The 18,272-nt window shown below is 41.2% G+C and overlaps 1 non-coding gene and 1 pseudogene across 1 annotated transcript; both read left to right on the forward strand.

The window, feature by feature from the left end:
- Positions 1-411: 411 nt before the first annotated feature.
- LOC131318271 (small nucleolar RNA snoR100) lies at positions 412-515 on the forward strand. Its single transcript, XR_009197598.1, has one exon. It is a non-coding gene; the product is annotated as a small nucleolar RNA snoR100 (small nucleolar RNA).
- A 3,957-nt stretch (positions 516-4,472) lies between these two features.
- On the forward strand, positions 4,473-9,038 carry LOC131318093 (MDIS1-interacting receptor like kinase 2-like; annotated as a pseudogene).
- The last annotated feature ends 9,234 nt before the right edge of the window (positions 9,039-18,272 follow it).

Here is an 18,272-nt window from a genome sequence, read left to right on the forward strand (position 1 = left end):
TTCATTCTGAGGCCTTGGACGAAATAGTAACATGAGGCCTATTATTTGAAATATTAATTTATTTATTGTTGGGGCATGGAATGAGTAATTAATCACCGAACATTGTTGGACCTAATCGCTATGAGGAGGTTAATGGAACCACTCTTAACGCAACCCAAGTTAGTTCTTATGCTTAATTTAAAAAAAAAAAAAAAAAACGAACAAACCATGTACTAACGAACGGAACACCCCTAAACCATTAAACGGGATGACTTTCACCCCTAATTTTTTTCTATGGAGTCATGCGTATTCAACTCATCTCAAATTGCTTATATACTCTTAAAAAAAGGTCGTGCAATAGTGAAACAAAAAGTAAAGTATGTCCATTCATAATTTTTTTAGATTGTTGTGCATATCGATACTCTGGACTATCAATGAAGGAAGTATGGTAATATGCACAGAAATTGAATTGGGTCTTTAGGCCTGTCTTTTCTGATGTCATTTGGCGATTTGGAGGCATGATCGGCAACAAAATAGGTATAGGCTAGGGGGGCCACTGTTTCAATATTGTTCATGAGTTCTTTAATTTGTGAAAAAAAAAAAACTGGGAAAAAATGTATGGACTACGGAGACTAAGGTTCAAAATTATCATCCCTGACCCAAATTTTGTCGAATTAATTTTCCACGAAATGCCGGAAGAGAATTTTGTTACACGGAATGCGATTATTCCAGGATATTCACAACGCAAGAGAATGGACATGGCGAGAGAACTCTGAGTCAATGGATCTAATGGTGAAATTTATTTATTTATTTTCAAAATGATAGGATCTTGATTACAGAAGAAGCAAAGTTCAAAACATCAAATAGGGCATCCGTCCTTCTTAAGGGAGGACAAAAGTAATAATTGGGATAAATTACCAAGTACAAGAATGACTCCCTCTCTCAGCACTTTGAGCCAAGCAATGAGCAATTTCATTGCCACCACGTCGAACAAACTGCACCAAGGACTTTGTAAGAATAGACTGAACACGATTGATGTTTGCCAAAACCACAACTAATTTGTTATGCTCCCTCGAGCTCCTGAGTTTTAAATTTTTTATTTTGTATATACCTGATTTTAAATATCATAGATAATTATTCGTGTATAGTTACTTATAATCTTAATAATTTTGGTTTGATTTGATAAAAAATCAAGTTATTTTACATTTTCATGTCTCAATTTCTTTCATAAATAGAAAAATTAGCATGTGACAGTTGATGTGGCCTAAAGAAAAAAACAAAATGATTTGTATACTTTAACTGCATTTCGCTAGAATCATTTCAATCTACAAATGTAATGTATGGGAAAAACAAAAACTTTATGCTATAATAAGTATACGTTTCGATAAAAAAAAAGTTTATTAATCCGGCCCCCCAAAGTCAAAATCCTAGCCCCGCCACCACCTGCTTGGAATCTCCTTCAAACACGATGCAATCAAAACCCAATTCCTCTGTAATGACGAAATTGCTCATGCTAGGGATTTACATTTTTTTTCCAAACTTTTTGCACATATTAAAGAACTAGTGAAAAATTTTAATTTGGGGCAAAACTATTAAAAAAAATTATGAATGAAAGAAAGTACTATACTTTTTATTTTAATATTGAACGACATTTTTTTAGAGGATAAACATGGGTTGAGTTCCGAAGCATAATTGCAGTATTGGACAGTTCAAATTTCAACTATCTCATCCAGTTCGAAACATGAATTGAAGAGGATCTGTTTCCGAAATTAAGTTGGACCAGTTGGTGGAAACTGAATGCCAGTCCTATATCTTTTTGGCTATATAAAGGGTAAACCACAATTACCCTTTCCATATACTGAGAAAAATGGCTTCAAGCAAGCATTTTGTTGTTTTGCAAGCCCTTTTGATCTCTATCATTCTCTTGGGTTTTCAGGTGGCTGTTAGGGAACTGGTCGAGACATCTCACGCTCAAAAATATTGTAAGTTACATAGTTTCGGTTTTCCATAGCAAAAGTCAATATTCGTAGAATAATTAGGTCAACACATTCTAAGAGTAGTTGAATTCTTGACTCTCTTTCTCCTGGCACTTATGTGCATTCCAAATGGTGTTGCTGGAGGCCTCTAGGTTTACATAATTTAGGAACCCAAAGTGTTGGCATGTTCGTCTAGGGCCTGAGTTCAGGGATTTTTTTCCCTTTCAGATTTCACTTTCGAAATGTTCAGGTGCCATTAATTTTCAATGTGCCAGCTTATAGGAAATTTACGGGGTTTTAAACTAGTCACCCGCTAGTTGACAGGAAAATTGGTGTTTCAGAAATTAAGATGGTCCGGACACTCTGAGTAAAAACAAAGAGGTTTATACACATTTTACTAAACCAACAAAGCTATTGCACATGATCTATCCCAACCTAGGCATATTGGTGAATCACACATACCTTGTTGTTTTCCCTTGTGTGATTGTTTTGTGCTGTATATTGTTTTTGCGGATTGATTCATCTGTTCCTTTTTCATACTACCTCGCTTGTGGTTCATTTTCATCGATCAATCAAGTTGTGCTTCATTTTTAAGATTAACTTCAATCAACATGGAGAGACTTACGCTTGAATTATTCATCATACAAATTAACGAAAAAGGGAGTCGCAAAAGTATTAGCTGCCAGTTTTTTTTTTTTTTTAATCAGCATTTAGCTGCCAGTTGAATTGTACATTTGTAGATATAGTTTTTCAGTCTGCAAGAAAATGAAATGGATTTGCAAATTTAGTTATCTACTGTAATTTGGAATCCGGTGAACATGCAAGGGGGTGAGTTATATGCCCCGATATACCTTTAAAATGAATAAATAAAAAATCAGATTCGTTGAAAAATAATACTCCAATACTATTTACCACTCATGTTCTCCTAATATTCGAAAATGACATTGTGGAATCCAATTCATATTACAAAAAATAAAAAATAAAAAATACTTGTCCAATTAATTCGTACCATATCCAAGATTGCGTTACCTCATTGATAACTGATCAGCCTTTAAATTTACATGGCTATTGTTTGAAAAATACTTACTACTATGTAATTTGTGTAGTTCCAACAGGTAGTCATCATTACAATCCGTGGGGCCACAATCCTTGATTATATGCTAGCTAGCTGAACATCCACAATCACAAATTCAACCTAATTCCGGAAAAAAAGACGTACATTGGCGTGATGGATGCCCGCGATGTCTCGATCGATTGATGTTGGCATTTGAATCTCAATACTACAAGGCACAAAGCTACTATATATACTGTTTTGAATTTTGTTCATCCTCCTACCTATCGGGTGTGAAAATGTAAAAATAAAAAAAAACTAAGTTAGTTCGTGAATTTGCGAAGCATGGTACTGTAGTACAATTGCACCGTTGTGGTTTGATATATAATTATATACTTGATGTTACTCTATTTAGAAAAACATTAACTTAGGGATGCGGAGGCTCTGCTGTTCATGGGAGGCAGCAGCCCCCTACCCAGCCCTTGAATGATAGCGTTTTGGGAGGCAGAAGAAACCCTTGTCATTCTTATTTGCAATCCTATGGAGCAGAAATTTAATTACAAAAGTCCTAAAAGTAAAATTTAATTATGTCACTTTAGAATAATATGATTAAAATAATAAAATCTTTGCATTGGTTCAAACGGATTCAAAATTGGAGCACTTAATCTTTTTTTTTTCTACATATTTTTTTTTATAACTATGTGCTTATATTTTGTAATAATAAATCATTTGTAATGTTTTTTTTTATAAATTTTTTTATGAAACTCTTTGTAGATCAACTTTTGAATGAAAAATATAAAGAAGCCGCATTCAATGAGTTCCCTTCCGGCCTCCAAAACTTATTAGCCGGCACTGCTTGATCAGGAGTCAAGGCAGCGATAGTCAAATATTGGGTGTGGTGAATGAGGAGTCAGCAATCGGTCTTAGGTCAATTGTGAAGAGTTTCAATTTTGGAGTAATATCGATTGTAATCACACAAGTTAATTATAGTTTTCGATTTCTCTCGCGATTTTTACCCGTTTTTTAGATTTTCCCTGTATATATATTCATGTGTTCATCATATTACTTTTTTTGTATTTGTGCTTGTCTTTGGATGGGAGTATCCCATATATAAGAATTTCAGTTATTTTTAGGGTTAGGACACCATATCCTTGAGAGTAAAGTTGTTGTACTTGTAGAGAGAGAGACTTAAAGGATTTTCTCCATTGAGTCCCGAAGAGTAGGCAGTTGGTGAATCTCGTGTATTTGGGTGTTTTGTTTCTCTCTCTCCCTCCTCTTCTCATTTTTTCTTTCTTGTGATTCATAGCATCCAAGATTTGAAAGTTTTGTGTGCTGATGAGATTAAGCGCGTAATTTGATTAATATCCCAAAAACTCAAGAAGATACTTTCTTCCTCTTTATTTTCCCTTTCCTTCCACTTGAAAGAGGAAATAAAAGTGCACCCGGAAAACCAACTTAACCAACAAAACAAACCTTTCGCAATGCCCAGCCTATTCATCTATCTTGCTATAGCTCTCTCAGCCGTTTCCGCGGTTTTCCCACCTCACTCCACCGCTCAACCACCACAAAATACCGAAGTCGAAGCGCTTCTCCGGTGGAAACAAAGCCTACGCAACCAAACAATTGTCGACTCATGGATTTTCAACCAAACAAATGGTAACTCTTCAGCTTCAAGCCCATGCAACTGGCTTGGAATTTTATGCAATGCTGCAGGAAATGTTACCCGGCTGAACCTTGCCTACACGGGACTACAAGGTACGTACTCTTGACCATTTGGACCTCTCTTTTTTCCCTCTCCTCTTCCGTCTCGACCTAAAAGTACGTTAACCAACTCAATGGTACCATTCCCACCAACATCGGCTTACTTTCGAACCTCATGTATCTTGATCTCTCCGCCAACTCTTTCTCAGGAACAATCCCTCTTTCCATCACGAATCTCACTAGGGTTGTCGAGTTGGATTTTTCAGGAAATCCTATAACCAGGTAACTTGACCCACGGTTATTCCCTGACCGCGGGTCAAGTCAGGCGAAAACCGGCCTACTTAGCATCCAAAGGCTACTCTTGACAGATACTTTGCTTGGTGGTCCCCTCCCATCAGAGATGGGTAATTTGGAACATTTGACTCTCTTGGCTCTGGATAACAACAGTTTTTATGGCCCAATTCCTCAGTCTCTGGGTAACTTGAGTAAGATAACTTTCCTTCATCTTAACCAAAACCAATTTTCTGGCCAGATTCCTAAGAGTTTCGGCACTCTGACCAAGTTAACCAACTTGAACCTGTTTTCGAACCACTTAACCGGTTCAGTGCCAGAAGAAATCGGAAATCTTTCATCGTTGGTAGTTTTTCATTTACTTTCTAACAACTTGAGTGGTCAATTACCTCCACAAGTGTGTCAAGGCGGAATGCTAGCGAATTTCACCGCGGGGTACAATAATATCACCGGTCCAATTCCGGTAAGCCTCAAAAACTGCACAACCTTATTCAGAGTCCGGCTCGAACATAACCAACTGACCGGAAATCTTGATCGATATTTCGGAGTGTACCCAAATCTCAATTATATCGATTTGAGCCACAACAATTTACAAGGGAAAATTTCACCCACATGGGGAGAATGCAGTAGCTTGACACTGCTGAATTTGGGTGGGAATTCTATTGGAGGTGAAATCCCAGTGGAAATTTCCCAATTGAACCAACTAGTAGTGCTTGACCTTTCCTCCAACAAGATATCCGGGAAAATTCCGGCACAAGCTGGACAATTGTTGAAATTATCGTCGTTAAACTTGAGTGACAACAACATTTTTGGTCAAATACCATTCGAAATCGGGGGACTGTCCAATTTGGCTTCTCTTGATCTCTCAATGAACATGCTAAGCGGACCTATTCCATATCAAATTGGAGACATGTCAAGATTAATCTTTCTAAGTCTGAGTAAAAACCACTTGAATGGGAGCATTCCATATCAGATTGGCAATCTTGAATCTCTACAAAGTCTGCTTGATCTTAGTTACAACTCTCTCACTGGAGAGATTTCGCCACATCTAGGGAAGCTGATTATCCTAGAAGCTTTAAACCTCTCCCACAACTCTCTCTCCGGGTCTATACCGTTTAGAGAAATGATCAGCTTGTCAGCTATCGATTTGTCGTTCAACGAATTGGAGGGTCCTCTGCCTGACTCCAAGGTTTTTATTACGTCTCCACCCGAAGCATTTTCTCATAACAAGAATCTATGTGGGGATCCAATCCACGGTTTGACACCATGTAGCCACTCGGCATCCGAGGGTGGTGGAAATAAAGGAAACTCGAGGTCGATCATTATTGCGATTTCTACCTCGTCAGGCTCCTTGTTTCTTTTGCTCTTGCTTGTTGGGTTTATCGCGTTTCGTCGAAATAGTTTCTGGAGAAATCAGAAAGAAGATGTGATCAGGGGAGAGGATATATCTTCAATCCTGAATTTTTCTGGGAAAATTCCGTACGGAGATATCATCCGTGCTACAGACAATTTTGACGATGAATACTGCATTGGACAGGGCGGATCTGCTAGAGTCTACAAAGTCAACTTACCAAGTGGGCAGGTACTTTTGAAAGTGTTACGTCTCCGTATGATTATATATTTTGTGTTTTGGCGCGGTGGTGTAAAGGTTTGTTTATAAAATATAAAAGAAATGTCTTTTTAACTAACAGTGATCATTGCCAAGGGATCGACAAGAAGTCCGATCCACCCTTTCTGTTGAAGTACCCTGTTTGTTGTGCCCTTTGGATAAAGACTATATGTATTTCTCTCCTAGACGTTGGGACATGGAGTGATTTTTGGGATAGGATTTTCGATAGCAGCCTTTTCTTCTGTAGGCATTCTCTTCAAAAGTTTGGAGTTGATGCGCAAAATCTTAAACTACCTTGCTTGACACCCGTCTGTCATCATTCGTGTAGGGTGTCGGACATTTGTTGAGATTTTCGGATGTTTCTTGGTGTAGTATAAGTTCGTCACAAAGGGAGTCAACTGATCACCTGAGTTGGATGTAAAAGAACTACTTGTCATGACTCTCATTGAACACATCGACTGTCTTTCTTTAGTTTTATCTTCCTAGTACTATTTTGAATCTACTGGTTATTGTGATCTTTGTTGTATTATTAATACTATATTCTACTGCCTAAATCATCTACAGGTAGTAGCAGTCAAGAAGCTATTCATGAATGAAGATTCAGAGATTGGGGAGATCAAGAGTTTTGCAAATGAGATAGCAACTCTGACAGAAGTAAGACACCGGAACATAGTGAAACTCTATGGCTTCTGTTTCCATGAAAAGCACACATTTTTGGTTTGCGAGTACATGGAGAGAGGAAGCTTGGCAGATGTTTTGAGGGGAGAGGAAGAAGCCAAGGAGTTGGATTGGAGTAAGAGAGTGAACGTAGCTCGAGGGGTGGCTCATGCTTTATCTTACTTGCATCACAACTGCGTGCCACCTATAATTCACCGAGATATATCAAGCAAGAATGTTTTGTTGAACTCGGAAATGGAGGCCTGTGTCTCAGATTTTGGCACGGCAAGGTTTTTAAAGCCCGATGCTTCAAATTGGTCCGCAGTTGCTGGCACATATGGATACATTGCTCCAGGTAACTTGAAATAGTGCTTTGGAAAGTTTCAAAACAGAACTCATGCAATTTACATCTTTCAAAGTACTTAATTTGCTGTGAAGCCCATTGCGAATTCTGAAGTATGAATTACTATCGTGGTACGTATATAACGAAGTTACCCAAAACAAAAGGGCCAACGCCATGGTATACTTACACCCTTCGGAAAACAGATTGTATGCCTAGTTATATATGAGCTTTTTTTTGTGGTCTTGTTTTACAACATACTGGTGTTGCTTTTGGCTTGAACGAACGGTTAAATGAAATTGGAACCTGTCTATGATCAAATCAAACATGCTCAAACTTGGTTATGAGGCTTTTTCATGCTCTGTTATGAACCGAAGTAGCCTTTTTTTTTATCAGGCTTTGCATATTGTCTTAGTCACGATTCGAAGTGATTTTGGTTAGAAGATTGATATTCCCCTATCCAGTTCTTCGTCCAAGATAACGTATGCCTCCATATGAATGAACACCTCAGTTTCAGGATATTTGATATCTGGTACATAGCCTTTTCGGTTGCATGACAGCAACTCGACATGTTCAAACAAGTTTAAAATCACTCAATTTAATATCTGGGGCTGCTGCAAAAAAAGATCATCCTTTATTTTGTTAGCTAGATCTATTTGTGAGTGAGAGAACTAACATGTGGCATTGTTGTGTTTTTTTCCTTGGGATGACCCAGAATTATCATTCACGATGGCAGTGACTGAAAAATGTGACATGTTGAGCTTTGGTGTTTTGGCACTTGAGATTTTGATGGGATCGCATCCGGGGGAATTCAGTTCAAACCTACACTCACCCCTCGACAAGGAACACATACAATTAGCAGACGTCCTGGATCCTCGTCTTCCGCCTCCTACTAGTCAAAAGTTAAAAGACGGAATGGATTCCATTTTGAATATAGCAATATCGTGCTTACGTGTTGATCCACGTTCTAGACCTACCATGTACGAAGTGTCTCAGGTGCTTGAGATGAATGCTGGAGGCGGCGGAAAGTGTCCAGATCGTTAGTTTAAGTAGTCAGTTTTTAGATTTGGTAATTCTGTTAAAGAGGGTGTTGAGCTACAAAGCTAGTGGTCGGTTAGTTTTTGGAAGCTAGATATTTCTCTCTCTCGTTCTCTATTACTGTTGTGTAATCAGGGACAGAGTCGGGATTTTTGACGGTGATGTCAAATACCTAATGCCATGCTCATGAGCCCAGGACTTCGAGATGGAAGGGAAATGCTGTAATTTTAAGTAACAAAACAATGTCAGTCCAAGAGGCAGTTATTTGTTACATCATGCGGGACACACAAAACAATGTCTAGTGCATACAGAACGCAAGTGACCGCGTAATTGGCGAGAGATTACTTCAATAGTCCATAGAAAATCATTTAGTTTCTTGGTGTTGTTTTGTTACTTTCTACTCAGAATGGCACAGACTAAGCTATCTGGTCTTGCTTACTTTTGTCAAAAATGATGCTGTACTCTTTTGGTGATGAACATATTATGTTCGAGGAAGTTTTCACTCGCATCACCAAAAGAATTTCCTTTTAGGAGTAAAAGTACGCTTTTACAAAATGAAACGGTCGCACGTACCCTTGATAAAATTGGATTGGATAATACTTGAACATTTCTAGTCCAGTATAGCAAATAGCTTTACCGCTTTAGTTTTGCACTGGACATGAAAATATGTCAATCTCATTTCCCATACCATGCTCCTAAACGGATTGCAGGCAAACTCAATCCCTTGTCAAAGGCCTTAGCCAATTCTACCGCTCCATCCACCTCGTAACACATCACTGCTTTATATTTTTCCTCATCATAACATCCTTCCGGTAGACGCGCCAAGCCATCACACTTCCAGCTTTTGTTTACAGGCTCGGACCCGTTCTTCAGAGCTTCAAGGAGTTCAGCATTTCCCATGACGCTATCATTAGCCTGAGAAGTTTCCTTGTCCATTGCCATCTTACTGGGAGGATCGTTTTGCTGTTTCCAGGCAATGACTGCCAAAGCAAAATGCTCGAGTCTCACCACGTGTTCACCATTTTCCAATGCAGCTTTTACAGATAAATTGTAAATTTTCCACGAAGGAACGTCAACTTTCGAATGCTTTCCGATGTTACGTCTACGTTAAGCCCTTTACCATCAAGGATCCTCCGGACAGGCTTAGCTTACCCTAGACAGTGATAGGCTAAACAGGAAGTGCTCTATATTTGATGAAACGATGACCCTGCATTCTTCTTTCGATATAAGCAGCCCCAACAACATCGATCACTTCACTATCAAAACTTCCAAAGCCATCACTTTCAAAAGGGGCAAGAGCTGCAAATGAAACATCCGCACCGCTAGGCATTTAAATTCTTTCAATATAGCCATCAATCTCTACGGTCAGGCTTTAATTGCCGTAGGCGATGACAGAACTTTGTGTAACTATCAATGAGCGCTCCAAGTTAAATATTCTCTCGAAATCTTCCTGATCAAAAACGGTCAATACAAACTTCCCTATTAATACTGCTAAACACACTGTCGTGAACAGATTCATACAGCTTCAGCGAGGGCAGCTTCTACCAATTAGGAAAATCAAAGCAAACCATCCCTCGTAAGGTTAATGCTGCAACAGCCTTTGCAATCAGATATTTCTTTTCCGAGCATTTGCCTTCTGGCTTTGCCGCAGACCACAAACCAAGTTCCAAGGCCTCGGCCTCGCATAAAGAGCTTCCCGATCCCTTCAATGCAGCCTTAGACTTCCTCTTTCTCTTTCAAACTTTTGGCAATCCCTTAGTCTTGGATTCAATCAGAGAAGCATGCCATCCCTCCCAAACAATGTCAGGGTAGCGACCACATACAGAACGGGCATGTGCAAGGGGCCTTCTTCTGGCACAATCATCATCAGAAACCATCACCGTATCCATTCCTGTGATTTGTTTTGACTTTGGCTTGAAATCAGATCGAGGACGGTTCCAAGTTCTGGTCCATGACGGAGGATCGTTTCTTCGGTATATATCCAATGCATGGGGCAACCCAAACCTCACCACCAACGACCTAGAGACACACACCCTCAGGCGAACCCGGGGCCCCTGCTGTGCACTTGTGCACAGCATGGGTGTTGTGTACAATCTCAGCCGTTGGATCGTGCATCCGATGGCTCGGATAGTGCAAAACACGTAAGTGCACAGCATGCCCCTCACTTTGTCCTCGGGCCCGTGTAGACGGGCTACACACAAATTGATAGATGAGAGTAGGTCTGTAAATGAACCGAGCAGTTCGGCTCGGCTCGACTTGACTCATTTAGTAAACGAGCCAAGCTCGAGCTCGAGCTCGAGTTTTTGGCACATTTACTAAACGAGCTAAGTGGAGCGCGGCTCGTTAAGGAAGGCTCGGCTTGATTAAAGAGGCCCGTTTAGTAAATAACTAAGCCCGGCTCGTTAAGACTCGAGTTGAGCTCAAGCTCAAGTCTTTGGGTCATTTAGTAAATGAGCCGAGCTTGAGCTTGACAAAGCTTTAGTCGGCTCGGCACGGCTCGTTTACAGCCCTAGTTCATGCGAGTGAGTTAATATACATTACCGAAAGATTGTGAGAACATTATTTACGGCTCTACAGTGAACATGGTGGTGTCAGGACTATGAATAGTCTCTGAACCCTTCGTTGACTAACAAACTAACACCCCGCTAATTCTTGCTGACCAAAAAAAAATCATGGTGGTGTCAGATGGGTGGTTTGAATGAGTTTGGACGGGTTGTAAAACGGATTGGGCTTTTAATGGATCGTTAATTATTTACTACCTAATTAGTCAGATTACTACTCTTATTCGACCGACCATTTATTTTTAATCCTTAAAACCTAACTCGTCTATTAATCCAATTACATACTAGTATTCCTAATTCTAAATTATATACGTGTTTATAAACATATTCAGCACGAAAAAGGTGGTGTATGACATTTGTAAATTCATTTATGAAATTTGGTGTGCCGTTAGCAAAATGTGATGTTGCAGTAGAGATTTTGGTGAATCAGTAGTGAATTTTGGTATGACCATAGTAACTATTGGCGTGGTAATAGTGAGTGAGATCACCGTAGTAGTTTATTAATGGGATCGCTTATTAATTAGGACTCTTTATTATTGCCACTCTAATAAGTGGGTTGAATTTAATTTAATTTAAAATGGATGAAATAGGACATATTAGTGGGTTTGGATCAATATTATTGACACTCGTAAATACTAATATTCAATAACCTGGGGAGCCGGTTCGGGCCGTTCATTTTAGCAATGGACAACTCAAATTTTATCTCAGTCAAACAGATCTCAGTCGTTCATTGCTAAGATGAAATTTGAATTGTCCATTGCCGAATTTGAACGGCCAGATAGGTCAATACACGGACAGCATGCTCCCCAATGGTCAGCTCATCATATCAAAGAGCACCCAGCGAATTTTCCATCATATATGGAAAGCCCCGTGAATTAATGTGTGGTGCGTTGTTGAGGTATTGGGACACAGGACCACTTAACAATTTCCCCCAAAGTAAGGACGGGAGATCTCTGTCAGCTTGTTCCACCTCCAATAACTGTGTGTTTGACGCCTAGTCACGTAATCTCTTTTAAAATTGCCTACATTTGCGCTCGGTTCTCAATCCTTGCGTGGACGGATTTTATAGTTGTTTTGAAGGTTTTTGAGGGACACTTTCAAGCTCCCGCCTGCGCTATATGTGACTTAGGTTTGAGTTTGTGTTTACACCCATTTTTGGCCAAAAATCAGGGAATGGATTTAAGGGTTAAAAGGTAGCCTCGAGGGTCGAGGCCCTAGCCTTGAAAGACCTTACGACCAGTTGCCCACGAATTAGGGCTGGTTCTTAAGAAATGATGGGCCTTGCATATAGCCTAAATCAGTCAAAGGCCTAAGGCTTGAATCAGTCCACCAGGCCTGAGTATTTCGTCTAGGCCTAACCCAAATTCCTAGAAGTAACAAAGGCCTAAGAAATGGGCCCAAATTGGTAGAAGCCTAGGTTTTCTCACCAGGCGTGGGCTCAGAAGGCTTACATTGGGCAAAGGCCCATGATTTAACAAGAAGTTTAGGCCCAATTGATGAAAGGCCCACTACTTTAAGAGCATCGTTAAAGCCTTTAAGGAGCAATTAGGGGGCCTTAAGCTGCTCACAAGTAGCTCAAGGCCTTAAGCAGCTCACAAGTAGCTCAAAGGCCTTACGCTGCTCACAAGCAGCTCAAAGGCCTTAAGCTGCTTGTGAGCAGCTCAAAGGCCTAGAATATTCCTGATAGGCAGGTCTGGGTAAGCTGCTCACAAGCAGCTCAAGGTCTGAACTGGTGGGACCCCATTCTTCAGCACGAAGCAAGGCTAGAGACAGGTGGCGCACATGCAGCCCTTGGAGCTGTTGGTGAATGATTCATGCAGACCTAAGCAAGCTGCTCACAAGCAGCTCATCCAGGTCTGGTTAATCCTTTGTTTCTGGATCCTTCTTCCGTGAAAGATCAACCTCAGAGGATTTAGAGGGCCCACAAGTATGCAAGGTCCAATAAAATGATAAGAAAGGCCTGGTGAAGTATTGGTCTGCAGTTGTGGTGGGCCCAAAATGGCCTGGATACTGCAGAAACTGAAATTTTCTTTGCCCTTTTTCAAAATTATATGCAGAAAAGAAGGATTTTTCAGGCCTTTGCCCTTTTCTTAGAGTAAAAGGCACGTTTTGTTCAGAGAGTAACCCCTCATTGGAGCATTTCGAAGCTGCTCAAGCTCAAGCCTCTGATAGAAGGCCATGTGGCAGCCATGCATTGGAGCATTTTGAAGCAGCTCAAGGCCTGTAGCTCCTATAAATCACAGTTCTGAAGACCTTGGCCAAGGTCCACGACCATCAAAGCCCATGGCTTATCCAAATTTCATTTCATTTATCTTTTAACTATTTTTATCTTTCGGTCCCCGACCAAACAAGCCCATGGCTTATCGTTCAATTAACTTTACTTTCTAGAATAGTTTGTACTCAATCTAGCCAAGCCTAGATTTTATTTCATTTCCTTGTAATCAGACTTTGTTAAACTGTTAATAAAGTCCATTTATTTCTGTTTTAGGCCTTGCTCTACCTTTCTGTCCATTTTTCACACGATTAGGAAATTTTAAGTCCTTAGCCCGCAAAGGCAAACCACGAACCTCCTCACGGTCTCCACCCTTAGGCCGTGCACTTTCGTCCAATTAGAAGTCAGATTAAGGCTTCCAGGCCTTGATACGAATTTGGGCAGCAATCTTGCCCTGGCACGCCCGCATCAGGCCTAGAACTGCACTACTCGCTGTTCCTAGGCCAATTTTTACTTTTTCGGAACAAACATTGGCACGCCTGGTGGGACCCTAATCGTTTTAAGGGGTATGATCACTCCGATTCATGTCGACTCAATACATTGTATTGGATGTTGAGATTCGGCGTCTTGAAGAAGAAATTAGTTGGCGCTATGATAAGGTCGATGAACTTGAAGATGAGATCAACCGTCTCAACATGGAGAAGTATCGACTCAATCCTACGGAGGGTTGGTTTCTCGACGCACAACACTACTACAACGATGCAGTTAGAAGGCTTGAAGACGAAATTGGCAGACTTGAAGATGAGGAATGCCAATTACGCAATGAGGTAGCCTATCTCCTTAATGCTAAGTCACGTGGCTATTCAAGTATCATGCATTCAGGCCTGCCCGAACAGCCTGAATTCCAAAATGGTGGCTTTGGTGATCCTTATACTCAGACCTTTGGAGGCCAAGTTGAGGAAAATATGGGCATTCAGACCTATACCGTTGCATCCAACGAAAAATTCTAGCGGGAGATTTCTCATCCCTTGGATGCATCTTTGCTTAAGATTGAGGAATGTCTAATCAACTGCAACAAGGCCACTATCAACTGCAATAAGGCCATTGACAACTTCAACAAGGCCATTGATAAAGCGATGGCTAAACTCAAGGATAAGTTGTCAACTCCTCCACCACCGGTATCACGGTTTGACACTTTAGGCTCGACTTCAGGCCTGAATGTGTCTAAACAAGCCTCGAACAAGTACACCAGGCTTCTCTCAGGCCTTAGCTTCCGAAAGCCCTGCACTCGGGGGGCAAGGAGGCCAAGAAATTGCACTTGGGGGGCAAGATTCTCAGTTCAAGCCTTTGAGGATTCCCGACCAGCGGCAAGGCCTGGGTTACAACAGCTTCATGCCTGAACGCAGCAGCGAACATTCAGGAGTTTCTCAAAAACTTCTAGATGAAAAGCCAGTTCCAAGCCTAGAGGAGCCAAACGACAGGCCTGTTTCGACGCAAATGGAGCAAGATCTCAGGCCTGGAATAAGCCAGAACATGGGAACTCCAATTATGAGGCAAGATCAGCCCATTTTCTCCTTTCAAGAGCTTTCTGAAGTCTCTGAAGGGCTACCACATCCAGATTCAGTCCTAGGTGATGAGCAGATCATTGATGTAGGCCTAGAACGATCCAGGCTTGCCATCAGCCCTATGGGTAGGTCTGAATTGCATGTTGCAGCTGTTCTAGAAGAGGAGGAACGACATGAAGAGGAGGAAAACGATGACACTCCAGGGTTTGATCACGATTCATTTGTGATTGGAGATCCCCCTCCTCCCCCGGTTAACGAAGGCTTTTTTGGCATTGTCCAACCTGCCAAAAGGCATTTCAAGCGTAGGCCAGCTATAGGCCTTAAAGCTGTAGAATCGTGCCCACATTGGATTTGTGGGGCACATCAAAAGCGAGTGTTATTCACTTGGCTTACGCAAAAATGTCGTGGTTGTAAAAAGGGCTAAGTAGAGGAAAGCCCTTCAAGGGCCGAACATGCATCTTTAAGATGTTCGGCCAAGGCCTACCAGTCATTGAGTAGGCCTTATTTTTAAGTTCATACCAGGCCTTTTATTTCATTTAAATAGGCCTTTTTGCAAGAAATGAGGCCCTTTAAGCTCTTTCTTTCGGCCTGAGCCACCTTTTTAGGGCTTTCAACGTATTTCCAGGCCTTGTTGCGAACCTTTTGTAGGTGTGGAGCTGCTCTGCAACCGGGACTGAAAAGAGGCCTCGTATCGGTGTATAAAGGCCTTTTCCACAAAGATGAAGGCCCTTTGAGCTCTTTAAGTAGGCCTGAATCGTCATTATAAACACTTTAACTGGAAGTTTAGGCCTTCCAAACATGATTTCAGGCCTGAACGCATAGCCTCTATTGGCGTAAACATGGCTAATAAGAGGCAATGAGCCTTAAGATTCAACTCTAGTATAGGCATGATCATCATCCAATTGCTCTAAATAGCCCTAAAGGATGCAGATTGAGGCCTTCTATCTTTAAGAGAGGCCTTTCACAGGCCTGTCCAACAAAAATATGGTTGGCAGACTCATTCCAAGGTCTGAAGTTAGAGAATATTGTCAGAGAGGCCTGAAAGCATGTTTGAAAAATGTCTAATGCCTACTAAGTCCAAAGGAAAGGCAATCAAAAGAATACATGCAAAAATAGGAATCGAGGCCTGTTTGGATGCCAAAAAATGGTTTTACTTTTTATACATGCCTTGATCCTAAACGTAAAAAATCAAGGCATGGGGGGGCAATGTTTACACCCATTCTTGGCCAAAAATCAGGAAATGAATTTAAGGGTTAAAAGGTAGCCTCGAGGGTCGATGCCCTAGCCTTGAAAGACTTTACGACCAGTTGCCCACGAATTAGGGCCGGTTCTTAAGAAATGATGGGCCTTGCATATAGCCTAAATCAGTCAAAGGCCTAAGGCTTGAATCAGTCCACCAGGCCTGAGTATTTCGTCTAGGCCTAACCCAAATTCCTAGAAGTAACAAAGGCCTAAGAAATGGGCCCAAATTGGTAGAAGCCTTGGTTTTCTCACCAGGCTTGGGCTCAGAAGGCTTACATTGGGCAAAGGCCTATGATTTAACAAGAAGTTTAGGCCCAATTGATGAAAGGCCCACTACTTTAAGAGCATCGTTAAAGCCTTTAAGGAGCAATTAGGGGGCCTTAAGCTGCTCACAAGTAGCTCAAAGGCCTTAAGCTGCTCACAAGTAGCTCAAGGCCTTAAGCAGCTCACAAGTAGCTCAAAGGCCTTACGCTGCTCACAAGCAGCTCAAAGGCCTTAAGCTGCTTGTGAGCAGCTCAAAGGCCTAGAATATTCCTGATAGGCAGGTCTGGGTAAGCTGCTCACAAGCAGCTCAAGGTCTGAACTGGTGGGACCCCATTCTTCAGCACGAAGCAAGGCTAGAGACAGGTGGCGCACATGCAGCCCTTGGAGCTGTTGGTGAATGATTCATGCAGACCTAAGCAAGCTGCTCACAAGCAGCTCATCCAGGTCTGGTTAATCCTTTGTTTCTGGATCCTTCTTCCGTGAAAGATCAACCTCAGAGGATTTAGAGGGCCCACAAGTATGCAAGGTCCAATAAAATGATAAGAAAGGCCTGGTGAAGTATTGGTCTGCAGTTGTGGTGGGCCCGGAATGGCCTGGATACTGCAAAAATTGAAATTTTCTTTGTCCTTTTTCAAAATTATATGCAGAAAAGAAGGATTTTTCAGGCCTTTGCCCTTTTCTTGGAGTAAAATGCACGTTTTGTTCAGAGAGTAGCCCCTCATTGGAGCATTTCGAAGCTGCTCTTGCTCAAGCCTCTGATAGAAGGCCATGTGGCAACCATGCATTGGAGCATTTTGAAGCAGCTCAAGGCCTGTAGCTCCTATAAATCACAGTTCTGAAGACCTTGGCCAAGGTCCACGACCATCAAAGCCCATGGCTTATCCAAATTTCATTTCATTTATCTTTTAACTATTTTTATCTTTCGGTCCCTGACCAAACAAGCCCACGGCTTATCGTTCAATTAACTTTACTTTCTAGAATAGTTTGTACTCAATCTAGCCAAGCCTAGATTTTATTTCATTTCCTTGTAATCAGACTTTGTTAAACCGTTAATAAAGTCCATTTATTTCTGTTTTAGGCCTTGCTCTACCTTTCTGTCCATTTTTCACACGATTAGGAAATTTTAAGTCCTTAGCCCGCAAAGGCAAACCACGAACCTCCTCACGGTCTCCACCCTTAGGTCGTGCACTTTCATCCAATTAGAAGTCAGATTAAGGCTTCCAGGCCTTGATACGAATTTGGGCAGCAATCCTGCCCTGGCACGCCCGCATCAGGCCTAGAACTGCACTACTCGTTGTTCCTAGGCCAATTTTTACTTTTTTGGAAACAAACAGTTTGACGAGCTTATGGGGAAGATCTTGTCAATATATATGGGACCATAACCTTGAAATGAAGCAAAATTGTTTGTCAAAGATGGAGGCGAAAAGAAGCCAGTTTGAAGAGCTCCATACGTCTACAATTCTTTGGCGTGTTCAATGCCATAGGGCAACCGGCATGCCCAACAACCAAACAATAAGTAAAGAAGATATAAAAACTAGACTGGAAATAAGGTGTTTTGTTACAAGAGATGTTTTCTGGAGGTGCTTTCCAAGATATGATCAAACATTTTTTCACAAGTCCAAATGAATAGAAAATTCTGCAAACCGAAAATCTACAGTGCTATTTCTCCACAACCAGGGCAGCAAACGAGCCAAGCGGCTCGTGACTTGGCTCGAGAAAAACTCGTTCAAGCTCGACTCGGATACTAAACAAACAAACTCAAGCCTAGCATATTAGATCATTAGAT

This window comes from Rhododendron vialii, chromosome 2a (genome assembly GCF_030253575.1).
Source record: "Rhododendron vialii isolate Sample 1 chromosome 2a, ASM3025357v1".
NCBI lineage: Eukaryota > Viridiplantae > Streptophyta > Magnoliopsida > Ericales > Ericaceae > Rhododendron > Rhododendron vialii.